Source organism: Periophthalmus magnuspinnatus, chromosome 24, assembly GCF_009829125.3.
Source record: "Periophthalmus magnuspinnatus isolate fPerMag1 chromosome 24, fPerMag1.2.pri, whole genome shotgun sequence".
NCBI lineage: Eukaryota > Metazoa > Chordata > Actinopteri > Gobiiformes > Gobiidae > Periophthalmus > Periophthalmus magnuspinnatus.
Genome location: NC_047149.1, coordinates 24,074,067 through 24,095,401, shown reverse-complemented (window position 1 = coordinate 24,095,401; position 21,335 = coordinate 24,074,067). Strand labels below are relative to the sequence as shown.

Below are 21,335 nucleotides of genomic sequence, written 5' to 3'. Positions count from 1 at the left end.
TATGTGCCAAAAAAGTCAGATTATAAACTGTATGTGCCAAAAAAAAGTGCCAAAAAATCAGATTATAAACTTTATATGTGGCAAACAAAAATGAGATTATAAACTGTTAATGTGCAAAAAAAGTCAGATTATAAACTGTATGTGTCTAAAAAATTCAAATTATAAACCGTATATATGTCCCAAAAAAGTCACGTTATAGACTGTATGTGCCAAAAAACATAAATCAGATTATAAACTGTAAAAGTCCTCTTCTTCTTCTTCTTCCTCCTCCTCTTTTCTTTCTGCTCCTCTTCCTCTTTATTTTCTTCTTCCTCTTCTTCTTCATCTTATTTCTCTTCCTCCTCTTCTTCCTCCTCCTCTTCTGCTTCTTCCACTCCTTCCTCTTCCTCTTCCCCTTCCTCCTCCTCCTCCTCCTCCTCCTCGTCCCAGAGCTGATTCTGCTTCAGGTCGACCTGAAACATTTCAAACTCTCATTATGAAACCGTCCTGCAGCGGCGGAGGAAGTACTCAGTGTTACTCGAGTAAAAGTACAGATACAGAGGTCAAAAGTAACTCAAGACAAAGTAAAAGTATCACCTGAAAAACCTACTTAAGTAAAAGTATCAAAGTACCTGTTTAAATATGTACTTTAACAGATGAACAACACTAGGAAATACTTTTACTTTGACTTAGTGTTAAATTTAATTATATCAATTAAAAATGATTCATATTTTGTTCAAACTGTAAAAATACAAATATATTTCTTAGTTTTTCTCATGAATTTTGTGTTTATTTATTTTTGTTTTGCTCAAAGTCGAAGCTTGAACTTGAAAACTTTAGTCAGGATTTTACCACGAACATGTTACTTAAGTAAAAGTACAGATACAGAGGTCAAAACTTACTCAAGTAAAAGCAAAATGATCAAAGTACCTGTTTAAATATGTACTTAAAGAGTCAAAACTAGAAGTATTTCATAGTGTTGTTCATCTGTTAAAGTGTAAAATAATTATATTGATAAAAATGATTCATATTTTGCTCAAACAGTAAAAATACAAATCAATTTCTTATTTTTTCTCATTAATTTTTTTAGTATTTTCTTTTGTGTTTCCTCAAAGTCGAAGCTTAAACTCCCTCAAAATCATACGAAAAGTACTTTTTACTTTTCACTCCTGTTCCAAAACGTAGCGAAGTAGAAAGTACAGATACTGCTCTCAAATGCAGTGCAGTAAAAGTAAAAAGTACACACAGTAACATGTACTTAAGATACCTAAAAAGTCTATTTAAACACAGTACTTCACTCCTTGTACTTCGTTCCCTTCCTCAGTCTTGGATCATTTCTCCCAATATTAAAAAAGATTCCGTGTTCCCAAATAAACCTGGATGAATTAACCCCGGGCTTATTTCCTGATGAATAAACTATAATCGAGCAGAAAGTGAAGCTGCGGTTTTAATTTTAGCTGGTGTTTGTGGCGAGGGCAAATGAGGTGTGGCCTTATTAAACTGAGCCGCACAAAGCGACGGAAATGTGACCCGGCGTAATGTAACGAGAGAGCGCGAGTGCGAGCGTCTGCGGCCGCGACCTTGGTCTATATTCATCACGATTAGAACTGAGGGAATAACGCGGGGATTATCTGCTCCGGCTTTGAAAGTGCGGCGCGTCTGGACACGGACACGGACGGTTAAAGGTCCCGTGGTCGGCGGAAACGGACTCACGTGAGGGTTAAGACGTGTTGTGACGCGGAAAAACAGACCTGGAGTTGTGTTTTTGTTTCATTTACACGTGTTTGAGTCACGCTGGTTTATTTACGTCGACATTTCCAAAGATCAAAATGGTCCGTTCCACCTTGTGATGTCATGAAGTGGAAGTTTGGCAAGTTAAGGAGGAAGAGGAGGAGAAGGAAGAGGAAGGAGAAAGGGGGAGTAGAGGAGGAGGAAGAGGAGGGAGGGGGAGTAGAGGATGAGAAAGAGGAGGAAGGAGGAGTAGAGGAGGAGGAAGAGGAGGAAGGGGAGGAAGAGGGAATAGAGGAGGAGGAGGAGGAGGAAGGGGAGGAAGGGGGAATAGAGGAGGAAGGGGGAATGGAGGAGGAGGAAGAAAAGGAGGAAGAGGAAGAAGAAATAGAAGAGGAAGAAGAGAAATAAAAAGAGCTCTTCCTCTTGCTCTTCTTCCTTTATTTCTCCTCTTCCTCTATTTCCTCCTCTTCCTGCTGCTGTTCCTCTTCTTCCTCTCCTTTTCTTCCTCTTGCTCATCTCCATCTTCCTCTTCCTCATCTCCATCTTCCTCTTCTTCTTCCTCCTCTTCTTCATCATCATCATCATCTTCTTGCTCCTCTTCTGCTTCCTCCTCTTGCCCCTCTTCTTCCTCTTCTTGCCACTCTTCTTCCTCCTCTTGCCCCTCTTCTTCCTCCTCTTGCCCCTCTTCTTCCTCTTCTTGCCCCTCTTCTTCCTCTTCTTGCCCCTCTTCTTCCTCTTCTTCCTCCTCTTGCCTCTCTTCTTCTTCTTCCTCTTCCTCTTCTTCCTTTTCTTCTACCTCTTCCTGATGGATATAAATATAAAGATGTGCTTCTGGTCACTGTCTCCTATTGATTTCAAATGGGGGTGATTGACAGGTGGATTAGCCAATCAGAGACACACATGGTCTGTCTGTATCAAAACAAATATGGCGGCTAAGGAGGAAGGAAATACTACAGGGAAATGTAAAAAAAAAAAAAAAAAGGCGGATTACTGCAGGAGAGAGAGAAATGTGATTTTATTTGTCAATGATGTGCGACCAATGAGCTCCTTTGTTTCACACGTGTCACTGAAATGCACAAATCTGATTGGACAGTTGCGCTTGAGTCAGGCTTGAGGTGTAATGGAGGGATCGGTGACTCAGTGGGTAGAGCGTTTGTACATGCGATCCCAGCTCCCACAGTTCGATGACGTAATGAGCTTTGAGTGACTTGGAGGTGGAAAATTGCTACATAAAAATCAGAAAATCGAACCTGAACATTTGTTTTTACGTAAAAAAAACCCAAAAAACGCCCCACGCACGTTTGTCGTAAACGCAACTGAACAGCGCCATTTGTGGTGGCACTTCTGGGAATCCTTAAAGTCTTGAAATTGGAAAAACGCAATATAAAAATGTGCTATCATTGCTACCGTTTTTTCTGATTTATTTATATATTTTATTCCAGATTGGTTCATTACCGAATCTCACATGTTGTACTTTCGCTTTCAAAGGACCACACCCCCACAATAGTGTCTAATACAGATATTTATTGATGATATAGTTGGTTAGCCCCGCCCATTCACGACCACTTCCCCCTCCTCCTCTGTAGATGGCGACGTCTTTAAACTGGGATCGTCTCGTACAAACGGGGCTTCTGGGTAATTGGGGGCGTGTTTGAGGTTGAAGAGCAGGAGGTGGATCTGTCCGTCACATTAACTCCGTTTAAAAGTCACGTCCAGGATGTTGTTCATGACTCCGCCCAGTCTCGGTGTGACATTCACGTTGGCGCTAATGGCTCCGGTGGCATTCGCTCGCCTCATCCGCCGTTTCGTTCCGTCGTGTACCATGTAGTTCAGTGTAATTATAGAAAAGTCTTAGCGTACAACTTGTTTTTTTTTTATGGGAATTTACTGTTTAAAGGTCAATGCTGTGAAAGTGTTGTTCATTTTGATGATGTTAGGTCAAAATATAAGTGAGGGTTTTTTTTAGTTTTTTTTATGTATTTAGTAATTTTGATTGTATTACAGGTCAAAATATATGAGTTTTTTGTTTTTTTGTTTTTTTTTTATGTATTTAGTCATTTTGATGGTGTTAGGTCAAAAATGTGAGGTTTATTTTTTAATGTATTTAGTAATTTTGATGGTGTTAGGTCAAAATATGAGTTTTTTTGTTTATGTATTTAGTAATTTTGACAGTGTTGGGTCAAAATATATGCTAGTTCTTTTTTTATTTTTTTTTATGTATTTGGTAATTTTGATGGTGTTAGGTCAAAATATATGTGAGGGTTGTTTTTTTTTTTGTTTTTTTTTTTAATGTATTTAGTAATTTTGATGGTGTTAGGTAAAAAAAAAATGAGTTTAAAAAAAAAAATTAATGTATTTAGTAATTTTGATGGTGTTAGGTCAAAATATATGTGAATTGTTTTTTTTTTTTGTTTTTTTATGTATTTAGTAATTTTGATGGTGTTAGACAGGTCAAAATATATGAGTTTTTTGTTTTTTTTAATTTTTTTAATGTATTTAGTAATAATGACAAGCCACTTTCTGTGTTTTGTTCATATATTTACTCTTTAATTACCATTATTTGCGTACTAACAAGCAGGTTACACCACCGAGGCCAAGGTACAGGTCAGATCTGTGGAGAGTGTAGACTGAGCATGGATAAAAAAGTGGGCTAAGTGAGTTTGACGTCACCCGTAGTGTTCAGCTTCAGTCACAAAAAGAAGTTCATCGACGCTAGCAGTTGTAGTAATCCCAACCTCGAGTATCATAGCAACCAAAGAGCCAATCAGGAGCGAAGATCTGGGTCACTTTGATTTTTAATAGATTCTACACATCAAATCATTTTTATAATTCTACTCTGGTTGCAGATTGAACACAACAAAACCACATATTTCACCACATATATTTATTAAAAAAAATAAAATCTGTCAAACTTAGCATAGTCATTCAAACCCTTAAGTGATTTCACACATATGGACTGGTGTGGGCAGAGTTGTGTTTTAGTTTTTCCCCAAGTGATGCAGAAAAAGGGAGCGACTATGTGAAAGTATGTTAGCTGAGTCCTACTTAGCATAGCATAGTCATTCAAGCCCCTAATGAGCGCTTTCACACCTATGGACTGGTGTGGGCAGAGTTGTGTTTTAGTTTTAGTTTTTCCCCAAGTGATGCAGAAAAAAGGGAGCGACTGTCTGTGTGAATGTTCATGCATGTTAGCTGGGTCCTACTTAGCATAGCATAGTCATTCAAGCCCCTAATGACTGATTTCACACCCATGGACTGGTGTGTTTAGTTTTTGTTTTTCCTTGAGTAATGTAGAAAAAAGGGAGCTACTGTTGGTGTGAAAGTATGCTAGCTGACTCCTACTTAGCATAGTCATTCAAGCCCCTAATGAGCGATTTCACACCTATGGACTGGTGTGGGCAGAGTTGTGTTTTAGTTTTTTCTCGAGTGATGCAGAAAAGAGGGAGCCACTATCTGTGTGAATGTTTATGTATGTTAGCTGACTCCTACTTAGCATAGCATAGTCATTCAAGCCCCTAATGAGTGATTTCACACCCATGGACTGGTGTGTTTAGTTTTTTCCTCGAGTTTAGTTTTTGTTTTTCCTTGAGTGATGTAGAAAAAAGGGAGCCACTGTCTGTGTGAAAGTATGTTAGCTGAGTCCTACTTAGCATAGCATAGTCATTCAAACCCCTAATGAGCGATTTCACACCTATGGACTGGTGTGGGCAGAGTTGTGTTTTAGTTTTAGTTTTTTCTCGGGTGATGCAGAAAAGAGGGAGCTACTATCTGTGTGAATGTTTATGTATGTTAGCTGACTCCTACTTAGCATAGCATAGTCATTCAAGCCCCTAATGAGTGATTTCACACCCATGGACTGGTGTGTTTAGTTTTTTTCCTCGAGTTTAGTTTTTGTTTTTCCTTGAGTGATGTAGAAAAAAGGGAGCGACTGTCTGTGTGAAAGTATGTTAGCTGAGTCCTACTTAGCATAGCATAGTCATTCAAACCACTAATGAGCGCTTTCACACCTATGGACTGGCGTGGGCAGCGTTGTGTGCAGAAAAGACTGAGCCACTGTCTGTGTGAACGGTCATGTGTGTTAGCTTTTAGCATCCTGGCTAGCTCTACTCTGTTTTCCTTCGGGTCTGAGGACGGAGTCATAGATGGGGGACAGCGATTATGTCTGAGGCCCTGATTCGTGTTTGACCTCTCGCAAAGTCATGACTGGCAACACAACCCCAATATTTGTGCAGGTGATATTCATGGCACTGCACCTGTATTGTCGTATTTGTTTTACCTTTTGTGTGTACCAGATCCTATCGCGCCGGCACCGGGGCCCGCGCGCTCGTATCCAGGGAGGCCGAAAATAACGCGTCTATTTAAAATCCCTTTCTATTTTCCTGTTTGTTTATTTCCGTCCTCATTGCGTAGAAGCGACTCAACACTTTTTCTTCACACGTTTGCGATGTCTCTCTTACCCCCTCGTTCCTCCACAGAGCTGGTTTAACCCAAAAGCCGAGCGCCGCGAGGATGTTGGCAGAATGCTATTACTCTATGACATATTGCAATGCATATGTCCATTTGATCCAGATGAAGGACAGGGGGAGCGCGGCGTGTTCGGCTTGTCACTTGGAGCAGAAGTCTAATATTTCCCATAGTGCACTGCACGCTGGATTAGGTGACAGAATGACACCGCTGCTACCTCCGCGTGGCGATGTGAAAGCCCCTGATGGTGGGATTTGGATTCACTGTCACCGCAGAGCTAAAAGACATAGCGCTGGAGAGAGACAGGCTAAAGAAGCTAATCTCATAAATGCTACTTAGCCATAGTGCAGTGTTTGGAGGCCTCTCTTAATGATTACTACGTAAATTTAACAACCATTTTCGGGTAAATATTTATAATAAGTACTTTTTGATTGCGCTAGTGTGGATTTAAAGGTCTTATATTACACAAAATAGACACGTTTGAGGTTTAAGTCGTGTTATAATGCTGTTACTTCATCAAAAACAGACCTGGAGTTGTGTTTTGTTTCATTCACATGTTTGGGTCACGCTTTATTATTAGTCTGTCTACATCTCCAAAGCTCAAAACGCTCTGTTCCACCTTGTGATGTCATCAGGTGGTAGTTTACAGCAAGTTAACAGCTGCTTTTTGACCTTTAGTTCAGTACAGATTAGCAACTCCAGGGCTGAAATCATCCAAATGATTCTAGTGAAGGTGTGTGGAGTTTAAAAACACACACAGTGGAGCACTTCCTGTATCACCACACGATGACATCACAAGGTGGAACAGAGTGTTTTCAGTGTGAGAGAAGAACTAAATGAGGCTAAATATGCAGGGTTTGTGTGTTTTAAACATGTGTGAATGAAACAAAACACAACTCCAGGTCTGTTTGAGATGAGGAAACAACATTACGTAGATCAGAAAATGCCGTTAAGTCGGTTTTTTTTCTGCACATCTGGTGATATAACGGCGATTATCTTTGTTGGCGATTATCACGATTATATAAAATGTCCTGGGAATGATTATCGTCTACACTTTTTATCACGATAAACGATATTATGGCTCATTGTCCCATCCCTAATTTGGAGCGAGGCTGTTGAAGGAAACGCCCCTTCTCGCCCGCTTAGCAACGCTGTCAATCAAACCTGTTGCTAACGTTAGCGGGAGACATTTGCTGACCAAAATATCAAAATATATCTAATTTTTTAACCAATATCACGACATTTACGCTTGAACAAATGAACAACACGTGTGAAATACTTTTTTACTTATTTACTCTTACGTTTTACCTCAGTATTTGTGCTTTTTAGCGAAGCAACAAAATGGCACCAGCCCATTCCCCGTGTCCCCTCTCCCATTTCAAACTCCCATTAACTGCTCTTAAGTGTTTGTTTGTGACCAATTATCCACACTTTAACCTGCTCCACTGATCCACCGAGCTCGCCGCCGCAGCCACCGCAGCCGCCGCCGCTCGTCTGAAAATACCAAGCCCTGCTCCAAATTCCCAGGCGCCGCCACACCACCTGTAATTTCGAATACATTTCTTCAATCGCACGGTTTATTAAGCCCGATGTCACCTGTCCCTGACTCCACTTATGCGCTGCAGGCTGCAAAATGAACACAAACGCAACAGTAGAACAACACTTACAGCGCTTTATGAAAAAATATCTGTCTTTCTTTGATGGATGAACCTTTTTCACTCGGGTTCAGGTCTCGATAGATTCAATTTAAAAATCCAGGCTTTCCTCAAGATTGGAAATGCTTTTATTGAAAGACCTCCTTTAACATCTGTAATGATTATTTGAGAGGATTTAACTTGTCAGCGCGAATCAGAAATGCGCTCGAGTTATCCGGGGGTCGGGAGCATGCGTGCGGTGTAGTGGGTTAGGTTTGTGCCCTGTGTTTGGGGAGTAACCGGTTCAGTTTGCTGTACTAGGGCATCGGATGTGAAAATCTAATAAAAAAATCACCTTGAACCAGCACCGTGTTTAAAATGGATTCAGATATTACCTTTTTTTTTCATGGTGTTTATTTGACTGTGTATTGGCCATGTTGTTTTTATGTCAGATGCCCTTCCTGCCACAACTAACCTTATTTTTGTGACCTGAGTGAGCAATAAAAAATTTTCTTGCTCTTGTTTCATATTCCTCTTCTTCTTGATCCTCTTCTTCCTTTTCTCATACCTTTTTCTTCCTCCTCCTTTTATTCCTCTTCTTCTTCTCTTCTTTTTCTTCCTCCTCCTCTTCTTCCTTTTTTATTCCTCTTCTTGATCCTTTTCTCATACCTCTTTTTCTTCCTCCTCTTCCTCTTCTTCTTGATCCTCTTCTTCCTTTTCTCATACCTCTTTTTCTTCCTCCTCCTCTTCCTTTTTATTCCTCTTCTTCTTGATCCTCTTCTTCCTTTTCTCATACCTCTTTTTCTTCCTCCTTTTTTTATTCCTCTTCTTCCTTTTCTCATACCTCTTTTTCTTCCTCCTCGTCTTCCTTTTTATTCCTCTTCTTCTTGATCCTCTTCTTCCTTTTCTCATACCTCTTTTTCTTCCTCCTTTTTTTATTCCTCTTCTTCCTTTTCTCATACCTCTTTTTCTTCCCCTCTTCTTCCTTTTTTATTCCTCTTCTTCTTGATCCTCTTCTTCCTTTTCTCATACCTTTTTCTTCCTCCTCCTTTTATTCCTCTTCTTCTTCTCTTCTTTTTCTTCCTCCTCCTCTTCTTCCTTTTTTATTCCTCTTCTTGATCCTTTTCTTCCTTTTCTCATACCTCTTTTTCTTCCTCCTCTTCCTCTTCTTCTTGATCCTCTTCTTCCTTTTCTCATACCTCTTTTTCTTCCTCCGCCTCCTTTTTTATTCCTCTTCTTCTTGATCCTCTTCTTCCTTTTCTCATACCTTTTTCTTCCTCCTCCTTCTTTTATTCCTCTTCTCTTTTTCTTCCTCCTCCTCTTCTTCCTTTTTTATTCCTCTTCTTCCTTTTCTCATACCTCTTTTTCTTCCTCCTCCTTTTTTTCTTCCTCTTCTTGATCCTTTTCTTCCTTTTCTCATACCTCTTTTTCTTCCTCCTCTTCCTCTTCTTCTTCCTCCTCTTCTTCCTTTTTTTATTCTTCTTCAGTGTAGGCTTAGGTGGGATTCAAACTAGTAACCCCGTGGTTCCCAAACAAAACCTACCCCACAGCACCACTGCTGATCTTACATCATTTTTGGACATTTTTTAGTGTACGGTATGCCACCTGCTCGTCTCCACGTTGTCTGAATGTTCCAAATTATGGCATTAAACTTGCTTATCTCCATGGTGACAAACCGATACACGCGAATTTGGAGCCGAGTTTAATATTTGGAATGCTGGTTGCGAGTGTCATAGCAACCAGAGAGCCAATCAGGAGCGAGGCTGTTGAAGGTAACGCCCCTTTGTACCGCTTAGCAACCCTGTCAATCAGACCTGTTGCTAACGCTAGCGGGAACAACCTTAGAAGAAGAAGAAGGCGCCTGATTTGTTTTTATCAACATTTATACCTTGATTTATGGACAAAATGGCAAAATAAAAACCCCAGGATCACGTAGAGCGGGTTAGTACGAACATTTAAGAACAAAATGACGAGTCGGACAGCAGCAGAGACAGAGAGAGGACACAGTTTTACAATAGAAAGTGAATTGGAGCCAGAGTCGATGGTGCGAGAAGATGTAAAACAAATCTACTTTTTTAACTTCTTAATTAACTGTTTCTGTATTTATTATTTATTCAAGTTACAAATATTACATACGAATTTGCCTAGATGTAAAAATATGGTTGTGTAACTGCGTATCTCATGAAAAAAATGACACTTTAAGACCAGCGTAACTTTTAATTTACCCTGTTGACGTCTGTGGAGAAGCGAGCTCGCTCAGAGTAAGGACGTTTCAAAGAACACATGAATAAATATAAGATGTATAATTAATGCCATGCTGTGGAACATTCAACGCAAAGCAGTAAGTTATTCATGGAGACGAGCTGATGTTGTACTGTACTAGAAAAGTTCCGCAGTGCAGCTTTAGCGATAGCATTGAAACAGAAGCTTTATAATGCGGTGATTCAGTCGATGGAGCCGAGCGGGCGATGACACACAGTCCAGACCGATTCATATTAAAGGGGCTGTTCCGGCACATTCCCGGCGGTCGTCAAGGGCGCGCGAACACCCAGAGCGCTCCACCTCGCCCCACCCGTCATTCCGTGTCGCGCGCTAATTAGCAAGCGCCGTGTTTTAATCAGTCTGCACATAAATGAGGAGGAAGAAGTCAGTATATTAAAAAAAAATATCAGATTAGAGCGGCGTATGTTCCCGTTTGATTTTACTGATTGACTGAAAAGAGCAGATATTTAGTCATTTTTTAAAGCTCTGCTACGTAGCTTTTCTGGGCGTCTGCCATGTGCTTGTCTCCATGGAGATGTTACAGCAGGTATTACGTGTAAACTGTACATCCAGCTTGCGTTTATTAAATTATGTTTTTTATGGTTCAAAATCTCTTGTAAAAACGTGCGTACATATTGTGAGCAGGATCGCCTCTCCATAGATCTGATCTGTAACTTGTCCTGTTGATTTTATAAATGTGTGACAAATATTTCAGGAGTAAATAAAGTAAAGTTTAGGCTGGATTCAAACTTGCACAAGACGTCACAGTGGACTAAACTGGACCATGACGAGACTGGGACTGGACTAGGACTAAATCAGAACTGGACTAGGACTAGACCAGGACTAGTGCAGGACTAAATCAGAACTGGACCAGGACTAAATCAGAACTGGACCAGGACTAAATCAGAACTGGACTAGGACTAGACCAGGACTAGTGCAGGACTAAATCAGGCCTAGACCATGACGAGACTAGGACTAAACCAGGACTAGACTAGGACAGGACTAGGACAGGACTAGGACAGGACCCGGACCAGTACTTGGCCAGGACCCGGCCAGGACTAGACTAGGACTTGACTAGGACTTGACTAGGACTTGACTAGGACTTGACGGGGACGAAATCAGGACTAAACCAGATCTAGACGCAGACTAGACCGGGACTAAATCAGGACTAAAGTGGGACTAAACCAGGACTAGACTAGGACTAAACCAGGACTAAACTAGGACTAAACCGGGACCAGACCAAGTGTAAACTAAAGGACTAAATAAGGACGACATAAATACAACTTGTTTTTAAGGCTAATATTACATTTTTTGATTAGCGAACTATCACATCATTTCTGTTGTTCATTTAGATTTTTAAAGTACATTTTTAAACAAATAAAGGTTGAAATATGAGGATACTTTTTTTTTTTTTTCTTTTTTTTTTTTTTTTTTTTTTACAATTTATTCTTTTTTTATTTTTGATACAATTTTTTTTATTTTATTCAATTATATTTATATTTCTGTCGTTACGTTTGCTCTAATACGTCTTTGCTTTACGTTTTGGCGTCCGTCTTGTCCACGATTTCCCCCGTTAATCATTCCGGCCTTGTACTTTTTAGTTTAAACTTCCTTTTCACATGAAGCGCGCCGCCTAATCAAGACATTCAGGACTAGAACTCCCTCTGCAAACGTGCACCTCCAAGATTATTCCAAATCCTGCTTCAGCTACATATAAAATCCCGCTCTGTCTGCCGGGGCTGATTGCCGGGGAGAACCACCAGAACAGCCCATTAAATTCCCAACCTCACCCTTCTCCCTGCTCCTACCCGCCGGGGATCAGGAGAGGCGTACGTCCCCCCCCCTGGATCCACCGAGACCTCTCCACCGCGCTGTACGTTTTTGCCGTTTGTAAAGCAATCATTTCCCCTCCTCCCACCGCCCCGGGACGACGGCGGCGGCGACTGCTGACTCAGCCCCTCCTCTTCATATGGAGAGTAGCTTCCTCAGCCGAGACCGTATTGATTCGGGCGCTGTTTGTAAAAGTGGAATGTACTCGCACCTCTCTGGCCAATTTCTGCGCGGCGTACGGAGGGGAGAGACCGCTGGGGTTTGGGCGGAGAGCGGAGGTAGAGCTAAACATACTAATCACAAGTGTGTAGCGGCGCAGCGCAGCCAAGAACCTCATTAAGGCCGAGGCTACGGCTAATCATTATTGTGTTGACTGGACTCGCGCGCGCTTGGGTAGACATTTTTCATATTTGAATCAGCATTGGCAGCGTGGAGGCAGCGGCGGACGGAGCGCTCAATTTTATTACTTAAAGGTCCTATATACACGCTAAATTAACTCTTCTGAGCTTCGGGCCGCGCTATAATGTCGTTACTTACTCAAAAAAAACATGCAACACGAACCGTCTCGCTTGTATTTCCAGCCAAGTAAGTTCGTTACGGTCAAATTATGATATGATAAAACTCAGGTTGAAGTCTAACACGATCTCAGACGGAGCAGTGCCTACGGTTAGCGCCAGCTGCGAAGTATCGATAGACGTTTTGAGCTAGAACTTCGTTTGCAAACGTGCACCAAGGCAATAGCAGATAGCACAGCGTTATTGTGAATACTGAACTTAACACAGACTGTATATATAAACGGACATAGCTAACCCGCTAGCCGTGGCATTCCAAACAGGAAGTGAGCATGGGCGCGCTTCCTGTTCCATAAATTCTGGTTAAAATGTTCGTATTAACCCGCTCTACGTGATTCTGGTGTTTTTATTTTGTCGTTTTGTTCCGTAAATTAAAGATGTGAGCATTAATAAGACAAATCCGATGCCGTTTTCACAGAGGTCGCTCCCGCTAGCGTTAGCAACAGGTTTGATTGACAGCGTTGTTAAGTGCCTGCCCTCTAGAATGGAAAACTACCGGGCATAATTAGCCAACATGAAGCACAGCGCAAGTGTCAATACAACGTGAAAAGTATTATAAAGGCTCATAAAACAATTGTAAATCAGTATTTCTTTGTGTTACTCAAGTTTTTTGTAAAAATGGAGACGTACTGAACGCCTGAGTTAGCTAAAACGTTATGTAATGAGCGTATTGTTCTCTTCTGTTCTTTAACTATATACATAAATGGACATAGCTAACCTGCTAGCTGTTGCGTTCCAAATAAGAAGTGATCATGTGAGCGCTTCCGGGTCCATCAATTCTGGCGACAATTCGCTTTCTATTGAAAAACCGTCACTCTACTCTCTGTAACTGCTGCTGTCAGACTCGTCGTTTTGGGTTTGAAATGTTCGTATTAACCCGCTCTACATGATCCTGGGGTTTTTATTTAGCTATTTTGTCAATAAATCAAGATATGAACATTAATAACAGACAAATCAGGCGCCATTTTTTTCCAGGGTTTGATTGACAGCGTTGCTAAGTGCCTGCTCGCTGCTAAACCAGAATTACAGGCAGGAAAAGGCTTTACCTTCAACAATCTCGCTCCTTATTGGCTGTTTGGTTCAGAATTCCAGGCCCTAAATTCACCGCTATAACTGCTAGCATCTACGAGCTAGCTTCATTTGACTGGAGCTGAACGCTAAGGGTGACGTCACACTCGCTTAGCCCACGTCTTTATCCACTCTATGGTACTTTACTTACGCGTACTCGGATCGCTACGCACGTTAGATCATTTTCTGATATTTGTTGACGCGGCGGCGCAGGCCAGAACCGTTAGCATAAGCAGGAAACGTACTCGCGGCTCAATTAGCTCCATTGTTTATACAGTGAGTTTTCGTAGCGCATTTAAGATTCAACACATAACATGACTCATCCATCTTCAGCGCACACACACACACACACACAGAGTCTTCCCCCTCCCCAGACACCTCCGCCCCCCCTCTTCCTTCAGGCCTGTTCCGGCGCGTTCTCAGCGCTCGCCTATAGCCTAACCAGCTCCCTCTGTCCACACATAGGCCTGGTCCAGTGAGCTACATCATTACTTCATTTCACCAGGCGCTCTGCAGTCATCCATCTACATAATGTCTGTCTGGCCAGAAGAAACCAACGCCATTAGAACCTAAATTCACCTAAATGTCGCCTAAATAATTCAAAATACGGCAATCCGCCAACCGTTCTTCTGAGATTTATTTATTTAAAGGTCCGATATTACGCAAAACGGACTCTTGTGAGATTTAAGCCGTGTTTATTCATCAAAAACAGACCTGGAGTTGTGTTTTGTTTCATTTACACACGTTTGAGCGTTAGTCTGTGTACGTCTCCCAAGCTCAAAATGGTCCGTTCCACCTCGTGATGTCATCAAGTGGTAGTTTTTCAAGCTAACGGCTAACTTTTACCGTTTAGTTCTGTAGAAATGTGCAATTCCACAGCTGAAATTATCCAAATGATTCAAGTGAAGGTGTGTGGAGTTTATAAACAAAATGGAGCACTTCCTGTGTTACCACATGATGACATCACAATGTGGAACAGAGTGTGAAGAGCACAGCCATGAAACAAAACACAACTCCACGAAACAACCTTACACAGATCTGAAAATAGTGTAGTATGGGCCGTTTAAAGATTCATTGTGTGATTTTTCTGCTTTACCGGAGATGCTAATGTTTGCCTGTAATGTTCCACAGCGCGGCGTTAAACCTGCATCCATGGAGACAAGCTGGTGAAGCTTCTATGTGAAGTTAAAAGGTTGGATCTGCGGAGAGGCGACCCCACTCACAGTAAGTATACATGCTTTACAGTACGATAAAGAAGTGCAGTTGATGTTAATGCCGTATTGCGGAACATTCCCAATATAACAATAATATAAATAAATCACCAGAATGTGTAGAAAAAAAAACACACAAAAAAAACTTATCCACAGGGGAGTCGATGAGGGGGACAAACGGGTCTGTTGTCCCGGGGTTTAGGGGGCCCAGAATTGGACTCTCTTCCTATTAATTTGTATTAGACGGGGGCCCATGTCAGACGTCTTGCCCCGGGGCCCCCACATTTCAGTTGACGGCCCTGTTCATCCAGAATATTCTCCGCTAGATCGTAGTTTTTTTCACCGGTAACAAAGTACAGTACTATTACTATTAATCTTTAAAAATGCAAGTTATTCATAAACTTAAAATTATAATTATTCATATCCATAACATTTAAACTGTCAGCAACTTGAATCATCATCGTGATATAATCGTTAATCGCAATTACTTTGGCCGTGATAATCGTGACGCTAAATTTCAATATCGGACACACACGTGAAATGTTACGCAGTTCACCTTTAACTGTTATTTTACCTGGAGATTTGTATTACTGTGTTTTCTGGAGTATAAGTCACACCAGCCAAAAAAAAAAGCATAATAATGAATAAAAAAACATACTCGGATGCGATTTATATGTGAAAAACAAGTCGCACCCTCGGCCAAACTATGAAAAAAGCGCGACTTATACTCAGGAAAATACGGCAGAATTAATCGTAATAACTCCTACAGGGACTTTACCTTTGTGAATTTTTATACGTGCCAAACACCAATGTCTGTCAGGGATGTTAAACTCATTTTCACCGAGGGCCACATCAACAAAATGGTTCCTCTCAAAGGGCCAGATGTAACTAAGATAAATGTCACTACGATTTTATCTCGTTAATTAACCGTTTCCATATTTATCGCTTATTCAAGTTACAAATATTGCGTATAGATTTGCATAGATATGAAAAAAATGCTGTTTAACTGTGTATCTAATGATAAACTGACATTTTAACACAGTCATACCTTTCAATTTACTTCGTCGCGGCCACATAAAACGACGTGGCGGACCGCATTTGGCTCACGGGCCTCGAGTTTGACACATGTGGTCGACGCGAAAAATCTGCTCAGCTGGAATTGTTTTTTAAAAGCGACATATATATAAATAAACCAGATCTATTGAACGTATACAGAGCTTTGTTTGGAGCGTTCTCCCATTGATTTGAAGTTGTTTTTGTTGCGCTCTCGTTCTGGCTCGATCCTTAACGCTTTGAAAACCTTGACAAGACAATGGCTTCCGCACAAACCCGTAATTGCTTCTAGGTGAATATTGTTCGTCTGTAGCGTAGCCTGAAATAGCCCCCCGTAATCAGTTACCGTGTGATGATGGAGCTGCATTATTCAAATATTTAAACGCTCGCCTTTGGTTGTTGTGCTTCGCCGCCGTTGGCCTTTTTTAAAAAACACAAAGCCGGTTGCCAGAGGAGGAGCGCGCTTGTATGAAAATGTCAAGGAGATGTAGACAGCGGCGGAATTCACGAGGTGGCGGCGCGCTATTATCGGCCGAGCGGAGTTTGGCGGCGGTTTTGCTCTTCGGGGGGGAGTTGTTTTGAGAGTCGTCTGCGTCTACGACAGACTCGGACTGAAACTTCGACGAACTGAATCGATCCAGAAGGAAACGACTCAAACGACTTTTATGGGAAAAACTTTGGACGTTTGAAGATGGATTTAAATGTAATATAAATAAAATGACATCAAATTCATAAAAAAATACAACTACGAGCTGCAAGTACTTATACAAATACTGCTGCCTGCTACTTTTACAAATACTACTATGAATTACATGACTGTTACAACAACTACTACTACTACTACTACTACTACTATTATTTCTGTATGCCCTCCATAGAGGTGAGAGTATTTATACCATGGCTAGAAATATTCAAGTACTAGTATTACAAAGTACTACTGTTACTGATGCTACTGGTACTGCTCCTCCTCCTACTACTACAACTACTACTGCCAATACTACTACTGTTACTATTACTACTACTGCTACTTGAGCTGCTACTACTTCTACTACTACAGCTACATCTGCTACTATTACTACTACTACTACTACCACTACTATTACTGCTGCTACTGCTACTTGTGCTGCTACTACTACTACCTCTACTGCTACTACAGTTACTATTACTTCTGCTATTACTACTATTACTACTTCTGTTTTGTGTGCTGCTCTTCTGTGTCCTATTACGAAGAACTACTGTCACAAAGTACTACTACTATACTGCTACTATTAATACTGCTACTACTGTTTTCATGTGTCCTCTGAAGGTTGAAGCATCACAAAGTACTACTACAAGTACTACTATCTCTCCTGCCGCTGTACTTTGCTCTACTTCTCCACCTCCTCTTTCAGTTTTTAAACCGTTCTGTTTTTCATCTATTTTTAATTATCTTTCTTACAAACAAGTGGTACATTTTTGAAAAAAAGAAAAAAATGCAATTTTTCTAACAAGTTTTGCGACTGCGTTTTCAGATCAGTATTCACAGTGAGCAGCTGAAACGCACCGGGGGCATTCACGTTTCAGAGACCAGATTAACGGCTAAAACTAATACAAGAATCACAGCCATTTTACAAGTCGTTTGCAGATTTATAAACTTCAGGGCGAACGTTTTCACCCCAAGATGTTTTTGTATAGTTTTTTATTATTATTATTTATTTATTTTTGCAGAGAAAGCATTTTATTTCCTGGCAAAATCCAAACTGATATCGCTCTATGTTTTTATACAGATTTATATCAGTTTGGTCCTTTGTTGCGTCTCAAACGTGATCGTCCAATCAGATCCGTTCTTTTCAGTGACGCGTGTGAAACGAAGCAGCTCATTGGTCACTTGTGATTTACAAACAAAATCACGTTTCTCTCACCTCCGTCATAGATTCTGCAGAAATCCGCCATGTTTTTCAGATTGTTTTTCTTTATTTTTCCCCGATAGACGGACCACGCTTGTCCCTGATTGGCTAATCCTCCTGTCAATCACAACCATTCACCAGTGACCAGACGCACATCTTCATAAAGTATTAAAAAAGTGTGTGTTCTGGATCCCGGGCGATGCATTTTACCGTGTTCCCTCGTTTACGGTTTACGGTTGCGTTTTCAGAAATCCACATAATCAGCTTTATTTTTTACATTATTCTCTCTGTTTTTGTGTGTAAAACCCCTCACCACACACTTTATACACTTTTCTCACACAGGCGTTAACATTTTCTCACATTTCTCTCTCGTTTAAACTCTCTCAAAGTTCAAACCTTCATAGACATTTGTTTTAGAAATAAAAATATAATTGTTTTCCTGTACAGTTGTCCCTCACTATATCGCAGTTCAACTTTTGTGGTCTTGTTGTTTCGCAGATTTTTTTGTGCGTCCTGATTGGCTGTTGGACTGTAGACCATTGTCCATCAGTCTCCTCCGTGCCGTGTCTCCTGTCCAGTACAGAATGTGTTCAGACAAATTTACATAAACGTTGGATCTCAGTGTGACTCTGAAGTGCTGTACGTTTGCAATTTGTTTTCTCCCCGACAAAACCCACAATGTCGATGAAACGTTCTGCACCGACAAAGACGCCTACGAAGGTTTGAACTTTGAGAGAGTTTAAACGAGAGAGAAATGTGAGAAAATGTTAACGCCTGTGTGAGAAAAGTGTATAAAGTGTGTGGTGAGGGGTTTTACAGACAAAAACATAGAGAATAATGTAAAAAATAAAGCTGGATTTTGCTTATTGCGGGTTATTTTGAGACACGACACGGAGGAGACTGATGGACAATGGTCTACAGTCCCTCAGCCAATCAGGACGCACAACACAATACACATTCAAACGCTGGAAAAGAAGCGTAAAACTGCGCTAAAAAAAAAAGCTAAACCGCGATATAGCGAGGGACGACCGTAGCTCAAATAGGCGTTTCTCACGTTGTCAGTGACGTCCACCTGCAGCTCCTCGTCCGGCGTCTTATCTGTCACCGCGACCTATTTATTGACCTGACCGCGAACCCCACGGGGACAGAACGGAGCGGAAATAGCGTCGCTCGTGGCCCCTGGACCGAAAGTCTCCAGCTGACCTCTCCTTTTTCTGCGTTGTTCTTGTGCTCAGGTCTCTGTGTCACCGATGAGATCTGTTTAGCCCCGTCCCCCTGTCCCCCGTCTCCCGTCCCCTGTCCAGTATTTCATGTCCCTCGTGGCCCTCCCAGGTGGACCACCCCACTCGCACGCTCATACCGGGTGTCCCTGCTAAACGGGGACACTGCGTTCACTTACATTACGGCTGCGTCATGTCGAGAAAGACGAAATTGGATCAAAAAGAACGTGTCCATGTCCTAATTTATGAGTAAACGGAGACAAAACCAATACTAAATCCAGACTAATTTGGGATTTTTACGTTATTCATCCATCCATCCATTTTCTTCTTCTTATCCAGGGCCGGGTTGTGAGGATTTTTAAGTTAACTCTTCATAAAATCTGCCTTTTTTTGTTGTTTTTACACGCTTTTTTCTCGTGTTGTTGCGATATATTTCTATTTATTTAATTACACAAAACGGTGCTTTTGTTTATTATAGTTTTGCTCATCTTTGCCGTTTGATTTGTCGTGCAGTCTTGGTCCTCCAGACACTTCTTCTTCTTCTGTGCTTTTGTTTCTTCTTCGTTTGTCCTTCGCGTCGTCCTTCGTATAAATTCTTGGTTTGACCGCTGCCTTTTCTCTTTGCAAATCCAGTTTTTGGGAAGAGGTCAGTCATTTATTGTAATACCAGGATTAAAATGTGCTCTTTTGTTCTCGTTTTTGCCTTTATTTACATCTGTAATTATATTTTACTTGTTTTTAAGTCAATATTGAGCCGGGATGTTGCTCCGTTGTTTTCATTTATTCATGTGAACGAGTGCGGCACAAGTCCACCGGTCACATGACTAACCTTAAACAATTTCAACCCTTATCTTAGACGTTACCTGATTTTTCCTGCCTTACAGTTTGCAGTTTCCTGACCCTTTTTCATTGAGCTCAAGTGCTGCTTATACAGTATATCTGTTCTAGAGCAAGATTCTGTGAGCAAATATTTAAAATCAGCTTGTAATGTTAATAATAGTAGTAGTAATAATAATAATAAATGCACAATAAAGACAAAATAAATACAAAATAAACATATAGAAATAATACAATGTAATAATAATTTAAATAATAAAATAAATAAATCAACAATAAAGACAAAATAAATACAAAATAAACATAGAAATAATACAATGTAATAATAGTAATAATAATAATAATTCAAATAATATAGTAATAATAATAATAATAATAATAATAATAATAATAATAATAATAATAATAATAAAGACAAAATAAATACAAAATAAACATATAGAAATAATACAATGTAGTAGTAATAATAGTAATGATAAATACACAAAGACAAAATAAACATTGACATAATACAATGTAATAATAATAATAAAAATAAATAAATACAAAATAAAGACAAATACAATAATAATAAGACAAAATAAACATATAGAAATAATACAATGTAATAATAATAGAAAATAATATTATAAATAATAAAAAATAAAATAGAAAGATTTCGGTCAAATACATGCGGAAAAAAACACACAAACAAATGCACAGGGACTTTAACTTTATGTTGTTGGTTCCTGACGCGTCTCCAAAAACGGCGGTGGGTCTCCATGAATCGAGACCGTAGCCCCCGCAGTGTGATAAATACACGCTCACACACTCGCGCTCTCCTGTTCCTCGTCTCTTGTGTCTCCGGTTTTGTGGCGGTACAGTTTGATTGACAGCTCATGGTCGGTCGGGGTAGCCGTGGTAACAGCCGCGGGGGCCGGAGCTGTCATCACCGCGTTCTATAGTCTGAAACTGGACACTCCTGGACAGGTCAGGCCTCTGCTCCACCTCCTCCTCCTCCTCCTCTGCTCCTCCTCCTGCTCCTCCTCCTCCTCTGCTCTTCATCTGGACGCCCCTCCTGGTCAGACGCGGTATGACATGTTGAAAAATGAATAAACACTCGAGTCCGTTATCCGTTAATTACCGTGACAGGACTTGTCCCTTTGGTTTAGATCTATTTATATGGAGAGGTTGGATTAGTAAACTGCTTGCGGAACATTCCAAGAAAAAAAAAAAAAACATCTCCATGGCGACCACAAGATTGTAGGACCCTCCACTGACCAAATTACGTGATGTCCCTTTAATAAACGTCATTATTATTTATTTATTCATTTATTTTTAACCGCAGTTGCGACGTAATTCACAGACAGACCCATTTTTGTTAAAGCCGTAGTGCGTAGCTTTTTGCCAAATAAAAGAGAGGCGCGCTGCTTCATTACGGATGTTTTTATTGTACTGAAAAACACTAGAGCGGGCTTGCATTTCCGCAAACCTGACTCTCATTTAGCCTGGAGGAGGACTTTTTCCTGCTGGTTTCCATGGAGATGATGTTCCTTTGTCGATAACAGAGGTGTGCAAACTTTTTTCACCGAGGGTTGCGCACTGAAAC

General features: G+C 40.7%; 1 long non-coding RNA gene across 1 annotated transcript in view; it reads left to right on the top strand.

Moving 5' to 3' along the window:
• The window catches only part of LOC129457394 (uncharacterized), a 114,521-nt gene extending 99,770 nt beyond the window's left edge, over nucleotides 1-14,751 (top strand). Inside the window, exon 3 of the long non-coding RNA XR_008649230.1 lies at nucleotides 14,672-14,751. This is a non-coding gene — a long non-coding RNA (uncharacterized LOC129457394). The remainder of the gene's footprint in view (nucleotides 1-14,671) is intronic.
• Nucleotides 14,752-21,335: the final 6,584 nt, after the last annotated feature.